Below are 16,817 nucleotides of genomic sequence, written 5' to 3' on the forward strand. Positions count from 1 at the left end.
AACTTTTTCTGTAAAGGCCAGATAGTAAATAGTTTAGGCTTTGAGGGCCAGACAATCTCTCCTGAAGATATTCCAGCTCTTATAGTACCAAAGCAGCCAAGCGATACATACACGAACGGATGTAGCTGTGTCCTAATAAAGCTTTACTTACACACGCTGAAATCTGAATTTCGTGTAATTTTTGCATGTCAAAATATTAGTCTCCTTTTGATTTCTTCCCCCAATTACATTTATTATTTATTTATCTTTAAAGTTTATTTATTTATTTTGAGAGAGGTAGAGAGTTCAAGTGGGGGAAGGGTAGAGAAAGAGAGGCAGAGAGAATCCCAAGCAGGCTCTGCCCTGTCAGTCTGGAGCCCGATGCAGGGCTTGAACCCATGAACCGGGAGATCATGACCTGAGCCAAAGTCACCGCTTAACCAAATGAGCCACCCACGTGTCCTCCCCCAACTATTTAAAAGTCTAAAAGCCCTTCCTGCCTTGATGGCCGTACAGAAACAGGCACCGGGGCAGACGGTGAGGGCGTTTTCAGAGTCCTGGCATAGACAACACGGACTTGGGAGTCAGACAAGCCTTAGGTTCAAAGCCCAGCTCTGCCACACACTTGACATCTGACCTTTGGCAGATGACAGTCTCTCTGAGCCTCAGTTTCCCAATCTGTAAATAGGGATAATCACGTCTACCTCATAGGGTTTTCGTAAGCATGAAGTAAGATTGTAGTGTAAAGAAACTGACGTGCACTATCTGACCTCGACAGAGCTTTTATCATCCATAAGAGAGCTAGTAACGGGGCGACAGAACCTCTGAGGCCTGTTTGAAAAGGCAGTCACCATGGTTACAAACGCTGTAACCCTCTGCCCTTGGCTGCACTGACATCTTGTTTGCGTCCAGTATGCTTCCACTGAACGCATGGTCACCAGGTCTGTGCGGGGCTTAGGGTGTAGTGGATGTGGAAAGATGAACTTGGCCTAGTTCCTACAACAAGATAGGTATCTCCTTAGGAGGGGTGATAAGACGTAAACCCCAAACAACCATAAATCAAAACAGCATGCAGACTAAGACCTCCCGGGGAGGCCCATGCCTCGCGTTTACCGAGTGCCAGGTGCTGTGCTAAATTCTTAATGTTCATATGTTGATCTCATTTACGCAGCCCCATGAGGGTTAGGGTTATGGTTATCCTCATTTGATGAGCGGGGAAATGGAGACAAGGAGACTGTTAAGGTACTTGTACGGAGATTCCCACCCAGGCCTGGCTGGCGTGGGAGCCGGGATTTAGCCACGGGCCCAAGGTGCCGCTGGAGCCCAGAAAGTCCATTCTGACTGTGAGGGTTGGGGTTGTTTCACAGAGCGGGCGGCTCTCAGGCTGCCCCCTTGAGGCTGGGGAGGGTTTCTCCACGTGCGGAGGGGGAAGCAAGGGTAGGGGTGGGGCAGGACTCAGGCAGAGGGAACAGAGAGAGCAAATGTCTGTTGGCTGGCGGGGATGTGGAAGGCTCTAGGCCTGTTTGGGGAACGGCAAGCGGCCTGTTTGGCCCAAGGATAGTGCGTTTTGTACAAGCGTCCTGTACAAGTGATGTCCCTATGACTTCAAGCAGGGGTGGGGAGAGATGGGGCCTGGTGACTGCATTAGACTCTCCTAAATAAGAACCTGCTTGCAACAAAAGAACACATTGTAAAACATCTGCCATGCAACGTATTCAACTCTTCAACTTGTTTTTTTCTTCCATAATTCCCCTCCCAACCTGCAGACATGACTTTCCTGGGGTGAAGACGAGGCCATAGGGTAGAGTGACTAGAGGGCTGGCACGGATGCGGGTGTCGCAGCAGACGCCGTGTGACCCTGGGTTGGTCACATCCCTGTTCTTGCCTCAATCCCCTCAAACGTAAAATCAGGGGTCAGGTGACCTCTAGGTCCTGTCCAGATCTAACCTTCCAAATTACGGCATGCTATCCCTGTTGCAGTAAGAGAGGCATCCTGCACTGTGGGGTGAGTGTAGGCCAGGCTTCTGCGAGGCAACGTTGGATGACTGACAGCAGCGTCGTTCCTGGGCAGCTGGGGCGGGGATTAGAACTCCTGGCCCTCAAGCTGTCCGTGTGCTGCTTAGATCGCCTAACCCCTACTGATAACACGTGTCGCCCCTTCTGCACTTCTGGTGATTTCCGTATCTGTGTTCTCCACCCACCCATCCATCCATCCATCCATCCAATACTATATCAACTTTTTAATTAGTTCATTTATTTATTCACAGCTAGCCTCTGGAGCCAGAGTCAGAATCCCCGATCTACCAGCTCCCAGACCGTGGGCTATTTACAGAACCTCCCTGTGCCTCAGTGTCCTCCTCTGTGAGGTGGAGACAATCAGGGAGTTTGCCATACAGGGCTGTGAGGGATTAGATTTGTCCTGTACGTGAAGGGCTTAAAATCATCCTAAGTATTCACCGTTACGATTTTTTTTTTTCAACGTTTATTTATTTTTGGGACAGAGAGAGACAGAGCATGAACGGGGGAGGGGCAGAGAGAGAGGGAGACACAGAATCGGAAACAGGCTCCAGGCTCTGAGCCATCAGCCCAGAGCCTGACACGGGGCTCGAACTCCCGGACCGCGAGATCGTGACCTGGCTGAAGTCGGACGCTTAACGGACTGTGCCACCCAGGCGCCCCCCCCCGTTACGATTTTTTAAGTAAACTCTACGCCCAGCTTGGGGCTTGAACTCACGACCCTGAGATTAAGAGCGGCACGCTCTACCCACCGAGCCAGCCGGTGCCCCCGCTGTTAGTTACCGTTGTTGAAAGCATTTCTTGAGTGGTTATTATGTGCCAGGCACTGTGTTAGGAGCTCTTCCTGTGTAACACGTTCACCCTCCCCGCAGCCCTACAAGGCCGGCTTTTCGTAGGAAGAAGAAACTAAGGTTTAGAGAGTACGTGCCCTGCCCCAGATGGGCTACTGCCCCCATGGGCTGCAGAGGACACGTCAGCAGGCCCGAGAAGGAGCGGGCTGGGAAGGGCGGGCAGGCCCCCTCCTGCCCGTGTCATTGAGCATCGCCTCACGTCGCCTCCCCACTGCACTGTTCGCTTCTCTCTCAGACCGGGACTGGGGCCGCTGTCTTGTCTTGAACTGCAGAACCTGTCAACACATGAGAATCATTCGCAGCGACCGGGGAAAAATGTGATTTAGGAGCGGGTTAGAGAAGCTCTCGGGGAGACGGAAGCCTGCAGCTCCGTCGTTCATTTTGGAGCCGCCTGTCGGCCAGACCAAACGGGAAACATCCTGTTCGGGAATAATCAGGACGTCAGGACTTAGATAAGTGAAGACACACATGTCTCAGCTGATATCCCAGGCGTATCGGACCGATTAGGCTGCGTAGAGCAATTTCCTCTCCGGTCTGACTTCCTTGGCCCGACATCGTGCAGATGGTGTGCTCTGCTTACTGGAAGTGTGGAGATGATAAAATAGAAATATGAGACATTTGGATATCACTCGAGCTGAAACTTGACACTATAGGTCTGATTGAAAATCCAGCAGGCCCCTCTCCTGACCCTTCATCCCTGCTCCCCCTTCCCCGCGGAAGGCGCTTGAGGAATCCCCCCTGGTCTCTCCAAATCTTGCCGGTGTTAGCTCTGGCTGCATTAGCCCTACTCCGCCCAGGAGATGTTTGAGCAGGTAACCCCCCCCCCCCCCACCATGAAAGTGCCAGGACTCACGTGTACGTGCACACACACACACACACACACCACGGGCTGCCCAGGGCTCCCCTCCTGGTGTTCAACTCTTCACTGAGGGCTTCCTGCCTGCTGTCCACTGAACCTTCTAGAGTTTCTCTCTCACACTTGCCATGGGAAAAAGCATCTTCCTCTGTCCTCTGAGGTCTATTTCCTTCCTCCCTCAGAGCCCAGCTCCCAGAGCGCCTCCTCCAGAACGCCCTCTTCATCTCAGATCCCCATCTTTGGCTGGCCTTCTCTTTGTCCTAGTAGCCTGTACCTATTTCAAAGTCTGCCCTCAACCCAGAAATCCCCCTTTCTTTACGCTTCAGGATGTCTCCCCTGCACCCCCTGTCTCCAGACCCCACAGTCTTATAACCTGGAGCCCTCAGCCCTCTGTACTTCTGGTGATTTCCATATTGACTGCAGATTCTAGGGTGACTTGGGTCACCCTACATAAGGGGCTGACTAGAACCCTCAAAACCCCCTTTCCCACCCTAATCTCTAACTAGACCAATTCTGATTACCCAAACCTCAAGACTATATTTTTGCCTTTTTCTTTAAAGATTTTGTTTCTTTTAGGTAATTTCATAAGTAATTTTAAGTAACTTTGTGGGGCTTGAACCCACGACCCCGAGGTCAAGAGTCACATGCTTTACTGACTGTGCCAGCCAGGTGCCCCGTTGCTTTTTTTCCTTAATGATGAACTTGCTTTGAGGAGTCCCAGAGCCCAGACAATAGTGACGACAGACCCAGTTACTGACCCGTCCTGATGATTTCTTTCACGAGTGTGTCCTCGGGGCTCTGGTGCATTTCATGTGAGAACACGACTTCCTTTTGGGCATCAGTTTTCCTTCTCAAACCAGGTAGAAATACCGATCTGCCCCCGTTGACCTCACGTCTCGTAGAGGTCTGTCCAAGAAAGCCTCTAGAGTGGAAAGATTATGATGGCTTTGCTTTGTTTTAGGCCTTGTGTTTTAAGCTCTTTAAACCCCAGTTTGTGATCCACTGACTTCCAGTCCTGATCTTGTGAAGGAAGAAACCACCGTCCCCCTCAGAACTTAGGATGCCGGAGCGTCCTCGGGTTCCCCACAGCCAAGGACAAGGCAGAGGTGGTTAGCTCCTCTGTGTGGGCACCACATGCTCCTCACAGACCTGATGCTCCTGGTTTCTCTGAGGCCCTCCTGGGCCACCGACCCCTGAAGTAGTCTCTCCGGGCCGCTGTGACAAATATGATACACCGAGGGGCTCAATCAACAGGCTGTACCTGCTGGCTGTCAGCTCTGGAGGGCAGAAGCCTAAGATCAAAGGGTTGATAGAGTTGGTTTCTTCTGAGGACTCTTTGGGCTTCTCCCTGTGTCTTCATATGGTCCCCCCTCTGCACCCATCTGCACCCGAATTTTCTCTTATTAGGACCCAGTCACGTTGGATTAGGACCCACCCTAATGACCTCATTTTACCTTAATCACTTCCTGAAAGACTGTCTCCAAATACGGCCACATCCTGAAGTACCAGGGGTTAGGGAGTCGGCATACTAACTTGGGGGGACGTGATTCAGCCCCCAATACTTGCCACTTTTTAAATATACGCTGCCTGGCTGTAGGGCCCCCTGGACCTCTCATTTAGGCTCCCAAGAAGACATCTCCTCCTCTGTGACATGGGATCAGTAAGGATACCGCTCTCTTGATGTTCTTGTGAAGGTTAAGTGCCGGTGAGGCTCCATGGGGCCTGGCTTACAGTAGGTGCTTAGTAAATGCTAGAACCATTTAAATAAATAAAGATGATGATGATGCTAATAACACACTGCTATTAGCAGATGTCTTGGTCCTAACAGATCCTTTTTTTTTTTTTATAGCGCCTGATAATCATTTTTGCGTGTGTCACTTTCGTTTTGCTCATTTCTTTCCCAAGGAGGCTGCCCCGTGGCTGGCCAGCACCCCAAGATTCAGGCCAAAGCCACTCTCCACCCCCACTGTGAGGACTCTGAGGTGCCCCGGCAGGAGGAGGCCCGGGGCCTGCCCGCCTCTCCCATCGCATCCTGGGAACCAGCAGGCCCAGGATCTGCTTTTGACCTTGGCACCTTCCCCTCAGCTGTGCCAGGTGCCTGGGGGCCTGCCAGCTCTCCCCACCTGCCAAGCTGACTCTCTTCCATCACTCAAGTGACCTGGGAAATCCCATCTCCCCTCCAGCAACCCAGCGAGATCCATCACAGGAAAGGTCCTCCCGTGCGCGTGCTCCCCCCCCCACCTCCCCTGCACACACGGGGCTCTGCTCACACTCAAAGCCCCTGCTGATAAAGGCTTTCTGCTCCAGACTTTCTGTTTATGTGCATCCAAGTGTCCATCTCTGTCAACAGTTTTTAAAATCTGACATCGTAGGGCTGGGTCTAATCCCACCCTCTGTCCTGTATATTCCGCGTGCGTCAACACGCCCGGGAGAGAGGCTGGGCCCCCACGGTTTGCAAAGCAGTTACGCATGAGCACTTTATTCCTCTCTCCACCCTGCTTCTTCCTCCTGTGCTTTAGTCTCCGCTGTTTCCCCTTTGCCTGGAAGCACGCCCTCTGCCTCGTCCCCTGGTGAATGCCCGTCCTCAGTCAGGCCCGGGGCCCGGCCTTTGGAGGTGCGCTGCTGACCCTCCCCAGTTGAACTGATGCCCCTACTTGGTGGCTCCACTGGACCTCTGGTGGCATCTCGGCCATACTTACCATCCTGTACCGTGACGGTCTGTTTGTATAGCCTCCCCGGCTGGACTGGGAGCTCCTGGAGGGCAGGCGTGACAGTGCATTTAACTTTGCATCCCCAGGGCCCAGCACAGGGCCTGGCTGCAGATGAATGAAGGCTGTGAGGAGGGTTCTGGGCCCTGGCCGTGCTGGGCAGTGCCTTCCATGGCATTTTCCGTTTGCCCTCACCTCTTCCTTTGTCCTGTTTTTAGCCTAATTCCTTTCAAGGAGCTGGCATGGGACTCTGAGCTCATTTTCATGATTGCTTTAAATATTTGGGGCTGTTGGCATGCCAACACAAGGACCCACGCTAAGGAGGAGAGGAATTCTCTAGCTCTCTGGGTCCTGCCCAAACACAAGGAATGTGCCAGAGACAGGGGAGGTTCTGAGAAAGTGCCAGATTGGGTCGAACTAAACCGCTTTTCTACCTGGCTTAGGGAGCCAGGAATTTGCGCAGCAGACAAAAAAGTGAGAGGACACGGAGGCCTGGAGTGGAGGGGGGTGGGTGGGGGGATCGCGGAGAGGGGCTCGAGTGGGGGCAGGGCAGGAAGAGCCCCGGATGGAAGTGAAAGGGTTAACCCTGCCCACCTGGAAGTGTTGTGTCCCTGCCCAGAAACAAGAGGGGCCCCTGGAGCAAACGCCCCGGACAGGACTGTCCCCCGAGCCAGTTTTGGAAACCAGATAGATGGGAGGAGACTCTGAAAGTCTTGTCACGGGAGAACTTGAAAGCCACGAAAAGAAGCCCGTGAGCATCTGCGCGAGGAGGGGCCTCAGATCACCCCACGCGGCTCCCATCACACTGTAGATCAGGAAATGGAAGCTCAGAGAGGAAGGAGGTCACCAAGAGCAGTTTGTGGCCGTAGCGCCAGGACCGGATCTCCTTGTTCTCTTGCCAAGGCTCCTGGCTGCTCAAGGGCTGGAGAGGAGCTAGAATTGGGTTCTTCACGTTTTCCCCAATAATTGTTATAAATCAACGAGAAAGCCGAACTTCTGCCTAGTGAGCTCTTGTTCCCTGCCAGGCACAGTGCTAAGCGGTTCACATGTTTTATCAGAGCAGCCTTATAGGCATAGCCCCATAGTCCCGTTTTAAGGATGGGGAAACTGGATTCAGAGGCTAAAGGATTTGCTTAGATCAACCAGCTACTGAGCATTGAAGTCCAGATTCTAACCCAGAGACTGCCTGATTCTGAGCTCGTGCTTTTATTTTATTTTATTTTTTAAATTTCTTTTTAACGTTCATTTATTTTTGAGACAGAGACAGAGCATGAACGGGGGAGGGTCAGAGAGAGAGGGAGACACAGAATCTGAAACAGGCTCCAGGCTCTGAGCTGTCCGCACAGAGCCCGATGCAGGGCTCAAACTTACGGACCGCGACATCATGACCTGAGCCGAAGTCGGACGCTTAACCGACTGAGCCACCCAGGTGCTCCTGGAGCTCATGCTTTTAACAACTACTTTCTAAAATGTTTCCTGTCTGACCTTGACAGATCTCAAGAGACTGGGTCAAAGGAAAGCTAGCACAGAGCTCCTGGATGAAAAATGCAACATCTCAGCCCTCTTGGCAGTGAGATTTGCCGTCCATAGGCATAGGCATCCGAAAGAGTCTTTCCTAAAGATTCTCCAGTCCAAATGGAATATTCTGTAGACATAAAAAAAAAAGGATGGGATCTTGCCCTTTAGGACAACATGGATGGACCTAGAGAGTATTACACTAAGTGAAATGAGTCAGACAGAGAAAGACAAGTACCATATGAGTTCACTTAAATGTGGGACTTACAAAAAAACAAAACAAATGAATAAACAAAAAGCAGAATCATACTTTTCAATACAGAAGACAAACCGATGGTTGCCTGAGAGGAGGTGAGTGAGGGATGGGCAAAATGGATGAAGGGGAGTGGGAGATACAGGCTCCTAGTTACGGAATGAATGAATCATGGGAATGCATTCATGGGAATAAAAGGTATAGCATAGGGAATACAGTGAATGGTATTATAATAGTGTGGTCTGGTGACAGACAAGCTGTACTTGTGAACGTGGCGTAGCATACGGACCTGTTGAATTCCTATGTGGTGGTGCGCCTAAAACTACTGTAACCTTGTGTCAATGACACTCAAATAAAAACTTTTTTTAAAAAAAGAAAGAAAACCAAAACAAACAAACCGGTCCGAAAGAGGTCTGGGGCCATGAGGGTAGAGATGGACAGACAACACCCGGTGGGGCTGCGGATCCAAGAGTGGGTTGTGAGATGAGGGAGCCCAAAAGAGCCGGTGAGTGGAAGGAGACCGATTCTTGACTCACTTCCGGAGCTGGCTGCTGACTCTAGGGGCTCTCTTGCCTGTGAGAGTGTTTGTAAAAGAGGACAACAGCCCTCCGGAGTTCGCATACTTCACATCTATAGAGCATCTCCAAGCTCATGAGGGGCTCCCTCACACATTCTCGTTGGATTCTTACAAGAAGGCAGGGTGACTATTCCCACTTTCAAGATGAGCACACTGGCCCAGAGAATTTAAGTGACTGGTTCAGAATCACCAGCTAGCTAACAGCAGTGTGCAGATCAGAACCCAGGTCTTTTGAAGCCTACGTGGAAATCCTTTATTTTGATATCACTGCCAGTGGACAAAGAGCCCGCAGAGGTGCTGCCGGAAAGCGCACTGTTGTCTTGGAGAATGATGACCTCGCTCCCAGCGCTGTGCTTGCCCTGATGGGGCTACAGAAAATCCTATTTCCTTTGCCATCAGTTGGTTCAAGGAAGGCCATGCGACACAGTTCTAGCTAACGAGGCAGGAATGCCGGGCGGCGGATGGGAAAACTTGTCTTGCTCCTGCAGAGACACAGGAAGGGGCAGTCTCTCTACTCCTCTGGTTGCTGCTGTGACATGATGGCTGGGACTGCTGCAGCCAACATACTGCTTTGAAGAAGCCAGCGCATGGAAGAAGGATGAGCAAAGAGACAAGAGAGTCTGGGTCCTTGATGACATTATTCGATCAACACTGAGGTCCGTCTGCCTCCGGCTGCACATCCCAGACAAAAAGACTTCAGACGTGGCACAGTCGAGAAAATGAGAGTCAAGAAATTTTGTGTCTCCTTCTTAAGAGTTAGAACAATCTCCCCAGGAGGCCCCTGGCAGACTTCCCTCATGACTTTTTCACAAGTGCCCTTGGAATGCCATGATTGTCTTATTAGGTGGGGTAAAAATAGCAAGCCCTCCATAATATAATTTTTATTATGGACCAGGCACTCTCATAAGTGCTGTATCATAATGCTCTAGAAGAGATACTATTAATATTCTCATTTTATACAGGAGAAATGGAAATAAACAGTTTAAATGATTTACGCAGGGACCACACAGCTAGGAAGTAGCAGAACTACATTTTAAACTCAGACTCCAGCACCTGGGTCCTTAGTCACCACTTACTCAAGTGAAGAATGAGGTCAGCCTCCCTGGAGCACATGGCTGTGTGAAGGAGAGGTGGGGACTGGAACAACATTGAAGTTTTGTTGGGAAAGAGAGAGAGACAAATATTGGTTAGCAATAGTGTTTGCTACAGTTGACCTCATTGGCTACTCTACCTATAGATTTCCTTTGATGGAAGCCAGCAAATATCCTTGTGGGCGAAACCAGTTCAAGTGTTTCTGAAACCATTACCTGTAGTGCTAGCAGTCCTAACTAAAATGGTTGCAGGCCAGAATGGTCAGAAAAGCCTTCAGGGAAGAGAATGATTTGAGGATGGATAGAATTTAGAGCAAATGAACATTCCAGGCAAAGAGAGTTGCAATAGAAAGCGACACACCTGGAAATCTAGGGTAGAGTCAAGTCTTTGAAGTCCTTGAATGCCAAGTGGAGGAGTGTGGACTTTATTCAGGCAATGAGAGGATCCTTGAGCAGGGGGGTGACTGGGCATCCTGAGATCCGTTGTAAAGTCGAGCAAAGGAAGGCGTGTGCAGGAGGAGAGAGCTGGAAGACACGAGGATCTGTCTTATGATTAAAGTTTGAATAAGGGAGAAAGTGTTGGAAATGGCAAGGGGGAGACACCCTACAAAGCTATTAAGAAAAAATTATGGATTGGTCTGATGACCAAGGATGAGGAGGAAGAATCCAAGGTGTCTTTGACATTTCAAGCTTTGGTGACATGAAAATAGAAACAAGGAGCTTGCCTGGCAGAGGTGGAGGAGAGGAAGCAGGATATGGCAGATTTGGCATCAGGCTTGAAGATTTGAGATGATGGACACCCACGTGGAGATGTGGGATTGGGACATTCATGACAAATGAGAACTAGACATGTCAATTAGCAAACCAAGGGCGTGGGTGGAAGGGGATGAGGCCTCCAAGAAAGAGCATTTGGAAAATGGAGAGGAGACCACTGACACCTGGACCTGAGGTAACATCCAGGATTGCCTGGTCCCAGGAGTGTGCACCCAACAAGAGACGTGGAGGAAGATCGGAGACATTGATGGAGAACCCAGAGAACATGGGGACAGAACCCGGGGACTCGAGGGCTTCAGGAAAGAGAGGTCAGTAGTCCTAAATCCCACAGCTACAGAGAAGTCCAGGTTGGTGAAAGCAAACATCTTGGGTATTTTAAAAGAAGAGATTTGGAAGACTGTGGACAACCCAACATCTTTACAAGCTGCTTGTGGGTTTGGCATAATCCTTCAGAAGGGCGGTGGGCAATATGTTTCCAAGGCCTGAAAATATATATAAAATTGCTGATCCAGAAACTCTTCTTCAAGGAATATAACCCCAAAGACATAATACTTAAAGCTTGAGTACTTTCTCAACCAACGACACAGTGTCAAGGGTGACATTGTTTCAAGTACTTTATATTCACAAATTACCAGGTCAACCTTGTAAGGTAAGTATTATTAATACTTTTCCCAAGCAAATCATCATTTTACAAATAAAGAAAATGAGGCCAAGAGAGGTTATGTCATTTGAGGTAAGGGATTGAGATCTGGGGACGACAGCTGCAAGGCCCCTGATTTTAACCACCCGGCCATCCTGCTTCTTGACCCAATTAGAAATGAACACAACGTTGTACCCCTGAGGGTCTTCATTTCAGCGTTATAATAACAGGAAACAATCTAAATGCCTAACAGCTGGAGGTTGGCTAAATAAAGTCTGACTTCCAAATGAGAGCATGATGCTATATAGATGTTAAAAAATCATGTTCTAAAAGAATACTCAGTGACATGGGAAAATGTTGATGATACATTTTTAAGTGAGAAAAGCTGTTTTCAAAACAGTAAGATCTCTCAAAATATGAAGAAAGAGAGATATTTGTTATGACTCCCATGTGTGTCCCCTGGCAGACTGATCTGGCTTCTGTACTGGATTGCCTGTGCCAGCACCAGGTACCCGCTTCTATCCACCCTGCCTGGCACAAGGGCCCATCCCCAAGCCCCAGTCAGTGGGTGGTGGTCATCCTACTGACTTTGGACTGAAGTGCTGTGTGTTTTAACAAAGATAAGCAGGACGCGTGGCAGAGTCAGTGCCCAAGATGTCATTGTTTCCCCTCAGGTCACTCCTGGAATACTTTCTTGATGAGGCAGGATTCTCAGGAACTGTTGACTAATGGAAATCGTTGGGGGGAACTCGCAGGAGGAATATTTCAGATATATGGTACCACTTAAGAACAGGTGTAGAGGAGAGGATGCGTCCCTCCAATGTAGGGGATCCTGGAAAGCACCTGAAACTAGGGTGTCCTGATCCTCGGACCAAGGAAGGTAGGCCAGTCTCCCACCCCTGGGGTCACCAGCTTTATGTTGCAAGCCGCCGAGGTCCAAGATGATTCAGAAGGCCCACTCACAATCCTTTTGGCTTTCTGTCCTGTGCTTCACCCCAGCTCCGCAGAGCCATGTTCAGGCAAAGCCCAGAACTGACTGCTTAGAAAAATATTTAATTGAGATTCCTCCTCCAGTGCTTATTTCTGTCTCAATAAGGCCTTGGCATGCCATGGGTAGCTAAATATATTGGCTGTTTCCTCTCCAATGCCAACCTAGTTTTTTAAATGTTCCCAAGTACATCTGCCCAGTTTTCCCTCAGAGAGAATTTACAGCATTAGCCCTCCGTAACCCAGAAGGGGGGGAAAAACGTGAAGGAGGTTAACTTACTTAGAGAAGAAAAACCAGGGGATTATGTCTGTCCTCATTCAGAAGTGTCTTCATTCATTCATTCATTCAGAAGTGTCTTCATTCATTCATTCATTCATTCAGGAGCCATCTATCGTGCTTCTCATGAGTTATTGGCATTGTGCTTAATGTGGAGACTACAGAGACTTATGGAATTAGACCCTGTCCCTGCCCTCAGAGTGTTCATAGTCTAGATTGACCAGTGATACAGAGTGTTAATGATGGAGGATGGACAAAGCAGAGCTGAAGGAAAGACCTACAGAGCCCTAGAGTGAGGATGCACAGAGGACATTTCCTAAATAGCACCTCTACCTGTCCTAGAAGTACTTAGGAATCAGAAAGGAGAGTGCTCAGCAAAAATATAAGGCTACACAGGGATTCCTGTGCATGTCATGTTAGTTTGGGCTCAACAGCACGGGCACTTTTCTCAATAGAATTCTTCCCTTGGGTTTGGTATTTGATCCTAAAGGAGTCTTGATTACAATTAATTTTTCCTCCCTAAACTTTGGTTTCTTTATCTATAAAATGTATTATTGCAAGCAGATGGTTTATAAACATAATTTAGAAGGACACGACCCATTTTGTAAATAAAAGCATATATGGAACCCCAGTATATAAGACCAGTAACATAACTTCTGTGGTTGAGGCAGGGGTAGGGGACTGAAAACTAATCCTCAGCTACCCCTGTTCCCCATCGAAACACCTCAGCGAGACTCCAGAGTTCCCTAGGCTGCGGTTCAAACGCAAGAGTTAAGATGATGTTTCAGGCTTTTCTGGCTCTAAGCCAGTCCTCAGTGTTCTTTCTTCACCTCCATGTGGGCCCGTGGCTGGTCCCTGCCTCCAGGAGGGGTCTGCATCTGCCATGTGGGAGCTCTGATGGAGACTGGTGGGAAATGGTCTTGGAGGGCTTGGGATCACCAAGTTCTGGGAGTGGTCCGGTCATGGTTCATTTGGTGAAGGAAGTAAGTTATCATCTGCAAGCAGGAAGAGTGTTGGCAGCTGCAAGGATGAGCAGTCTGGGAGCTCGTTACAGATGGTGCTGGCCCCACTTACTCATCCAGGGCTTCTGGAAGAGGACCTGGGGGCGAAGCGTCCTTTCGACATGTCAAGGTCTTTAGCATCTAAAACGGGCTTTACTCTTTGTGACATCAATAACGCAAGGTAGAGAGTGGTTTCCCCATATTATGGATGAGGAAACAGAGGCTAGTGTGGTTGTCTTCTCCGTGAAAGAACACCGAGACGCCCTTTCGAGAGTATGGTCTGTATGTCATACCCTCTCAGACTCCTGGCTGTTCCTTCTGTTCTCCAGCTTTCATTCATTTCCTCAATGTGCCTTACTTCCCCTGCATTTATCTGTTTCCTTCTAGTTCAGAACAATCTGAAGTTTGATTTTTTTTTTTCTTAACTTTTCTTGACATTGCATAGAAAGCAATGGAAGTGTTAGGGGGTCTTGAATGAATGACCTACAAGGGTGATGGCGGATTTCCTTCTCGGTTCGTGGAACACTGCTTTGGTGATCTTGGCAGGAGGCTGGAGGGTGGACATGAGAATTTGAGGGTGAGGGTGATTTCAATCCTGGGGAGTCTGTAATGCCTCAGATCTTCCTAACATAGGGGCTGAATACCAGACGTTCCTTTGGGCCTGCGTGCCGATGCTCTCAGCCTTTCCTAGCAGCCTTTCTCCACCGGTCTGGAACCTTTTAGGGCATTCCAAGCCCCCGCACCTCTCCCCCCGCCCCGGGGCTGGCCTGCAGTCAAGCATCTTCACACTCTGCTGCTTCCATCTGGAACTCTCTTCCTCGATTCCTTAATGCTGGCGGCCTCCAGGCCTGCTTGCTGTTCTGGTGCCCGGAATCCCACACAGCAATGCTGGCCCAAGTCATGGTCAACCACAGCAGTAGATAAGGGTGGGCTTCCCTGGAGGCAGAATGCATGGGCAAGAGAATCCATCCAAGGTACCTCTGAGCATTCATCAAAGGGCACCTAACAGAAAGAGACACGACAAATTACCAACAGGGAGGAGATGTCTGGAATACACATGACTGAGGAAGGATATTATCAAGGGCACATAAAAGAACATCTCCAGGTTACCTTAGGATTCTAAGATTCTCTACAGCATTTGGCTCTCCCTAAGACATGAGAATCTCTGATATGGAGTCAAATCCTTTCCAGAAACTCTTATTTTTCTGCTGCAAAAAGGTGAGGGAGTCTGAACAGTTTTACGGGACCACTAGCTGACTATTTCAGGGACTCAACTGAGACTTGGGAAACACAGGTGTGAAACACGCCTCTGGCTTCCTCCGGACAGCTTGAATAACTTCCTGCCTCCATCCAGGCAGACCTAGTTATGAATCCCGTTGAGGTTTTAAGGAACATGATGCTGGAGTAAAGGGAGGGGAGGGGATGGAATTAAATAGAAGTGGAACCAGGCCCTGCCTTTCAGGGGCATGCACTCCCCGGAGACATGCACACAGAGGGCCCTTGTTCAGCTACCTCACCATAAACTTGTCCAAAATTGACCAAATGGTTTTCTTCTTCAGTCAACCCCCTTTTCTAACCCCTGAGTCCCTGGGATGCTCCATATACTTCCCTTGTTATCATGACTCAGACCAGAGGTCATCCCGATTCCTCTTTGCCTTTATCCCCCACATCTGAGCCATTGGTGGACCTCCCCCTTCCCTCCTTTGTTCACGATTTTCTCACTCCCTCCTCCTGCCTCTTGTCTGGGGAGGGAGGAGGCTGTTAGCATTTCATTTCATAAAACTCTGATCTCATGATATCAGAACCTGCAATTAACCTCATTTCCGATGAAATCATGCCCACCTGATTCCGCCTGGCTGCTCAATGCCCCCACCCCATGCCCCTGCACCTTCTCTGCCATACCATTTTGTGTGGCTCCCCTCTGTGGCCTCTCTTCCCTGGTCTGGTTCGTCTTGTCTTCTACTCCCTCATACATATCTTCCACTTGATTCCTCCCTTCACACCCGGGCCGGAACTGATGCCTCCTCTCTGCTCCAAGCTGCCCGTCCTTCACAACACATCTTTTCTGTGAGGTGTTCCCAGTTGGGCCATCCCCTTTATGACGTCACCTGTTATGTGTTGATCATTTCCAATCTCCTACCAACTTGGCAGTTTATTATACGTTACTAAGTGTTGTCTTTTCGACAAGGTTGTAATCTTCCTGGTGGTAAGGATGTGGCCATACGTGTTTGAATGATCTCTCTACTGCATCCAAAGCAAGGATGTGGGAATGAGGGAGATTAACATTTATCCAAGGCTGTATGACATTATCTCATTGAATCCTTTCAACCCTAAGAGTTGGATATTTTTTGTCTCCATTTTGTAGATGAGGAAACTGGAGCTCAGAGAAGGATTTTTACATCTACAGCTGGTAAGTGGCTGAGTCCACCTTTGATATAAAGTCCTTGATAACAAAGCATTTTTTACTATTCCCTGTCTTTATTCTAAGGTGGGGCATAGGGCACTTACAAACGCACTGAGTCAGAAAGACAATTTAACACATAAAGCTGATGTGCATTTAGAGTCATTGTTAGCATTGGACATCATACATGTATTTCTTTTAATCCCAACCTGAAAACCTGAATCCCAGATCGATCTACTCCAAAGCTTTTTTATATTATTATTATTATTATTCTTTCAAAGAAGCTAAGAGCAAGTTTTATGAGTGATGTTTTTAAAAATAGCATATTTATTTTTCTGGAAGCATGCTTCTTCTAAGACTTTTGCTTGGTAAGAAATGGCCTGGGGATGTATGATGTGTCCTCTGAACTGAAAAACCAGGGAGGAGGTTCTGATCGCTGGTAGTATGTCTCTCTCCAGGCTATTGTCACAGCAGAAGGTGTTCCTGCACTTGTGTGCGATTAGATTATAATCAAAGGAATGGGGTCGTGAAGCACATTCTTGAGACAGAACTCGTACAAATACATACACTTTGGCTGCATTCCCAGATGTCAGAAATGCCCCCATGAGCGCCCCCGCCCCAAATATGCCATTGAATTAGATTGTGAAGAAAAGGGAGAGGGGGAGAAGGGGAAGGGGGAAGGGGGAGAGAAAGAGAGAGAGAGCAATAGGGAGAGAGGGAGAGGGAGAGATAGAGAGAGAGAGAGCACATTCAAATACAGAGGAGGAAGATAAAGACAACAAACAAAGAAAGCTTGGTGGAAGGCTTTCTCTATGAAGTGGATAGAGCACACATCGTGAATCTTCAGAATTGAAAGGGAAACCAATTTTTGTATTAAGTAGCAATCTTCCC

At 48.9% G+C, this 16,817-nt stretch overlaps 2 long non-coding RNA genes across 2 annotated transcripts; both read right to left on the minus strand.

Moving 5' to 3' along the window:
* Window positions 1–2,677: 2,677 nt before the first annotated feature.
* On the minus strand, window positions 2,678–6,634 carry LOC123596920. Its single transcript, XR_006711882.1, has 3 exons — window positions 6,402–6,634; window positions 4,461–4,624; window positions 2,678–3,121 (listed from the first exon to the last, which is right to left on the minus strand). It is a non-coding gene; the product is annotated as an uncharacterized LOC123596920 (long non-coding RNA).
* Window positions 6,635–13,078: 6,444 nt separating this feature from the next.
* On the minus strand, window positions 13,079–15,906 carry LOC123599443. The gene is made up of 2 exons (XR_006713152.1): window positions 15,428–15,906; window positions 13,079–14,527 (listed from the first exon to the last, which is right to left on the minus strand). It is a non-coding gene; the product is annotated as an uncharacterized LOC123599443 (long non-coding RNA).
* Window positions 15,907–16,817: the final 911 nt, after the last annotated feature.

This window comes from Leopardus geoffroyi, chromosome C1, assembly GCF_018350155.1.
Source record: "Leopardus geoffroyi isolate Oge1 chromosome C1, O.geoffroyi_Oge1_pat1.0, whole genome shotgun sequence".
Lineage (NCBI taxonomy): Eukaryota > Metazoa > Chordata > Mammalia > Carnivora > Felidae > Leopardus > Leopardus geoffroyi.